Below are 5068 nucleotides of genomic sequence, written 5' to 3' on the forward strand. Positions count from 1 at the left end.
CGTGTTTCAATAGGAAAAAAAAAGCAAGAGAAGAACAAAATGGAAAGAAGAAGAATACCAAGCACTCGTTTAAACTCAAGAACTATAGAGATAAGGAGATATGATAACTTCCATATTGAGGGGTTGAGGTTACCTTATCTCTATAAGAACGTACAGAAACTAAAGTAGCAAGCAGGCTTTGGTCTTGTTCGTATAATATAAACTTGTCCTTGTCAATCAATTAGAGACGTTAACGAATTCATGACTTTAGGGACGAGTGGTGAACAGATTCTAATTTTTTTACCGCCAATTTTATTACTAATGATGCTTTATTAAAAAAATCTAAAACTACAACCAAAAATCATAGAAAGGAAATAGATTTGTTTATAAATCAATTTTTCTACAGTTTTATATTTAGTGTTTTCAAACTCTGAAATAATTATACACTGATAAAATCTAAAAGCTACAAAAGCTATCTTTTAAATTTTAAAGCAAAAAAAAAAAACTAAAGTTATAGCCATGTCAATCAAACTCTGCGTTTCTGTTATCGTTTCTGTTTCGGACTATACCTGCATCGAAAATTAAAATTGACCTTAGCATTATCAACACAATAATAACACAGGTCTACCTATGGAGTATTAGCAAAAGTGTTAACAAGACTTTATATCTAGTGGAAGCACTGATTAAGTTTTAAAGACAAGTTTTAAAGCTTCTACACCCAGATCTGGGTTCGAATCCCAGGCTATGCAATTTCTTGCACATTACAGGAAATCCAGTTTCAAGTCCTGAGCGATAGAGAATTTCTGATAAGAAACTTAACTTGAAAAAAGTACTGATCTTCATAAGGATTGGTGATTGCAGGTATATGGACCAGAAGCAAACAATGACAGGAATATGCAAACAAGCCATTTGTTAGAGGTTCTAGATGGGTCTAGAACCGACATATATATTTATGTTATACGAGTTGTTATATACGATAAGTCTTGGAGTAGATATTGTTAGATATCGATAAAGACTAGACGATTTGGTCTTATCAGTTTGTATCGTTGGCTCTGATACTCTATGTAAATCGAGAGATATGGTGCAGAGTTATCCTTTATTCACATCCATAATCGTGGTATATATACAACAATACAAACTGATAAGACCAAATCGTCTAGTCTATCTAACAATATCTACTCCAAGACTTATTGTTACATAACAACTCGTATAACAGAAATATATATGTCGGTTCTATAGTTGCATGAAAATTAAAATTGGCCTTAGTACTATCAACACAATAATAGCACAAGTCTACTTATGGAGTATTAGCAAAAGTGTTAAGAAGACTTTAAATCTAGAAGAAATGGTGATAGCTGAAACACAATTTGCCAGAGAGAATTTCTCAGAAGGAACTTGAAAATAACACTTGTTCAGCTTTCAGTTTAGCTCGAATACTGATCTTCATAAGGATTTGTGATTGTAGGTATATGGACCAGAAGCAACGATGACAGGAATATGCAAACGAGCCACTGACTGCATCATGTTGCCTGATGCATAATCAACGAAACCTTTGACCTCGTCTTCAGTTGAAAACAGCAGAACACGAACTCGGACCTGGACAATGGGAAGTGTGTGTTCATCCATGTTCTTCATCTATGTTTCTGCGCATATGAAAAATAAAATGAAAAGCTCTTTGAAACTTTTGCTTGTGTGGGTGGTATTATTGAAAACCAAATCACTGTGTGTTGTGTTGTGTCACAAGTGTAATTGTAATCAAAACAGTCAAAATCGCCTTTTCAAGTGTACAAATAAGATTTTTATACCTAAGTGTACAAATAACTTTATACCAAATTTATACTCACCACGCAAAATCATACAACATCACACAACAAGTTTATTTATTTTTGGTACAAAATATTCTGAGGTATCACTCACACTTCTGGTAGTAAAGTAAAAATAAATAAAAACACCCAAAGCGCATACAAGTTTCTTCACACCAAATTCAAAACAATCATAACGTGAAACAAGAAAATAAGATACAATTACATGAGGTGAAGACAAACAGTTGCAACTTAAGAATAGGGTTATCTCAGAAGCTGTGGAGTTGCATGTCTATTTGAGAGCGACCTGAGAATAACAAAGCAGATGTGAAGTGAAGGATGATGTAAGATAAACACTAAACATGTTATATGCTTTTTGTTTTACCTGATACGGATGGATCCACCTAGTCTTCAATAGCTTCATCTTCCCACTCAAGTCTTTCGAACCATTCTTCATTTTGTGCACGTAGGTCAAAGTAGTATGCCCTCTCCTTGCTAAATGGAAGCTTTTTCAGCTTTGGACACCTCATTATAAACACTCTCTCTAGACTTGGCAATTCCAACCGTTCCCAGTAGATACTCTTCAGTTCCATCAAAAAGCGTAACTGAAGCTCACGTAGTTTTCGAAAGGGTACAATACTAGACCCCTCGTTTAGTATACCAGAAACCTTTTCTCTGCTTATAATTTCTTGCAGTTCCCTTGATGGCCCCATTACGTGTATACTTATAAGATTCGGAGCAAACACCAACCACGACAAATCCTGCATTCCATTGACCCTAGAAATTTTGACAACGCTGAGGTTTTGGAAGGATATGGCACTTGTACTTCTGCATCCATAACTCGTATGCTCCATTATATCAGAGATGGTACCTCCTTGTATCTCGATAGAGCGAAGGCTAGCCATAGCCGTTTCAAACTGCAACGGACCCTCTTTTGATATAACTCTCTCCAGAGTTATATGTTGAATACAGCTGCCAACCTGGGGATACTTAAAAGATGTTTCAAAACAACCGTACTCTCGATACTTATCCCCAAGCCTTTCAAATTTTTCATTGACTTGATATCGTCTATCAACTCCATATTTACAAAAGTAGTATCACGTAACAAAAGCATTTCTATATTTAGCAAACTTGATATCACACTGAGGCTTGGACGAGTTCGTACACCTCTCAGAGCAAAGTATCTCAACTGGATGAACTTTCCTAATCCTTCAGGCAAGTTCTCTAGACATGTTCTTGATAAGTCAAGATGTCGCAAGCTCACTAAGTTTGAAACTTCTTCTGGCAACTTGGCTAGATTTATGTTGGTAGATAGATCCAAAATCACTAACTTAGGCATCGACTGAAAAAACTTACCTGAGATGTTCACCAGCGTGCCGCTGCGTGTTAACAACAACGTGGTAAGATTAAGACAGTCAGGGGAAATCGAGATGTCCCTGATCTCATTTCTTCCAAGTGACATCCTTCTCACCGCCTTCCAGTCCGTAACCTTAGGCATCTCTTTCAGTCCAGCACACGTCTTGACGATAAAGTTCTCATCCTTCTCCCCGAAACTAGACGCAACCCAAAGAGCCATTTGGCGAAGCACATCATGCATTTTTACTTTCTCTGAAGTGTCAACGGTCATCAAGAGACATGCACGAACGAGGTCACCGATTATCTTATGACCCTCGTTGATAGTTCTTTTTCTATCTCCACCTTCATCTATGATCCTTTCGGATATCCAGTACTCGACCAACACGTCTTTATCAATTCCAGCATCTCGTGGAAATAAAGCACAATACTGGAAACATTGCTTTACTCTCTCGTCCTTAAGATCATCATAGCTAAACTTGAGAATTTTAAGAATCTCGTCTTCAACTTCTGGATATCCACCCGCATTTGAATCCAGATCATCAATCGCACACTGCCACTCGGGTACTGACGTTTTGTATGCCATTGTTTCCCCAATAACGTTGAGTGCTAGGGGTAAGCCTTCACATTTCTCACAAAGTTGCCTCGCTAGCTTGAGGATCTCTGGATCACTTAGTGTGTTGTTACCTCTAAAGTTCCGCCGGAATAGTTCCCAAGCATTCTCCTCGTCTAGTTTCTTGACTTCCAAGACATGATGAGATCTCATTCGCGCACAAACATCTTTCGAGCGAGTGGTAAAGACAACCTTGCTTCCATTTTCTTGTGAGGGAAATGGAATTCCAATCTCATTTAGTTTCACTTTCTCCCATATGTCATCTAATAGCATAACGAATCTTCTCTTTGCAAGAACATCATTTATACGAGAAGTTTTCTTTTCTTGAGTTTTTTTTCTTCCACTCCTCGTCACAGATGCCTAGTCTTTCACCGATCTCATTTTGGATCTTTTCAACTTGTAGATCTCGAGACACCCATACAAATATCACGACCTCAAACTCATTTTTTTTCTCAAGTAACTTCTGGTTGATTTTTTCGAGAAGTGTGGATTTCCCTACTCCACCCATCCCGTAAAGACCCCAGATTCCAACGTCCTTCTCCATGAGAAGGCTCCATGTAGTCTCAAGCATCTTCTCTAAACCGACTGTGGGTTCAGTGGCTATCTCCTCTATACGAGGTGGAGGACCCGTCCTAACCACCTCGCCAGAAGGTTTTGAAGGCAAAAGACTTTGTACTTCCTCCAACGTTTCTAATACATCTTTACCATAACAATAGGTTAAAAAGAAGTTGCTGGAGCAAAACCCGCACATAGACAATCTTTCGATTTCTGCAGTCTTATCTTCAAGCAGTTTAGTGACCTTTCGTTCGATGGCTTCGACTTTTGAAATCCAATCCTTACATCTTTCATGCCTTCGCAAACCGTTTCGAGCATTCATCTCGAGTTTCTCCTGCAAGTAAACCTTCGCATCTTCGAGGTCTGGCTTAACTTTTTCCAAATCCTTAAGATGATCTTCCAGATCGAGTATATACTTGGCCTTTTCAAACAACAATTTTTTTGCAGCTTGCAAGCCGCTTGAAAGTACGCTTGAAACTACGTTTCCCATCGTGTTCCAGTAGAAAGAGAGAGAGAGAGAGGAGATCAAAATGAAAAGAAGAACAAGAAGAACACCAACCACTCCACTCGTTGAAACTCAAGAATGTGCAGAAACTAAAGAATACTCCCCCTGTTTCTATTTGTAAGTACTTTTATCAAAAAATAGTTTGTTTTACATATTTCAATATACATTTTAATAAATATTGTGTAACCAATAAAATAATGTTAGTTTTTTTATAATTAGTTCAATTAATTGATTAAATGATTTTTTTTTAAAACAACAATT

At 37.4% G+C, this 5068-nt stretch overlaps 1 pseudogene; it reads right to left on the minus strand.

Annotated features, from left to right (window-relative positions):
- Positions 1–2185: 2185 nt before the first annotated feature.
- On the minus strand, positions 2186–4792 carry LOC106311221 (annotated as a pseudogene).
- Between the last annotated feature and the right edge of the window lie 276 nt (positions 4793–5068).

This window comes from Brassica oleracea, chromosome C8, assembly GCF_000695525.1.
Source record: "Brassica oleracea var. oleracea cultivar TO1000 chromosome C8, BOL, whole genome shotgun sequence".
Classification (NCBI taxonomy): Eukaryota; Viridiplantae; Streptophyta; class Magnoliopsida; order Brassicales; family Brassicaceae; genus Brassica; species Brassica oleracea.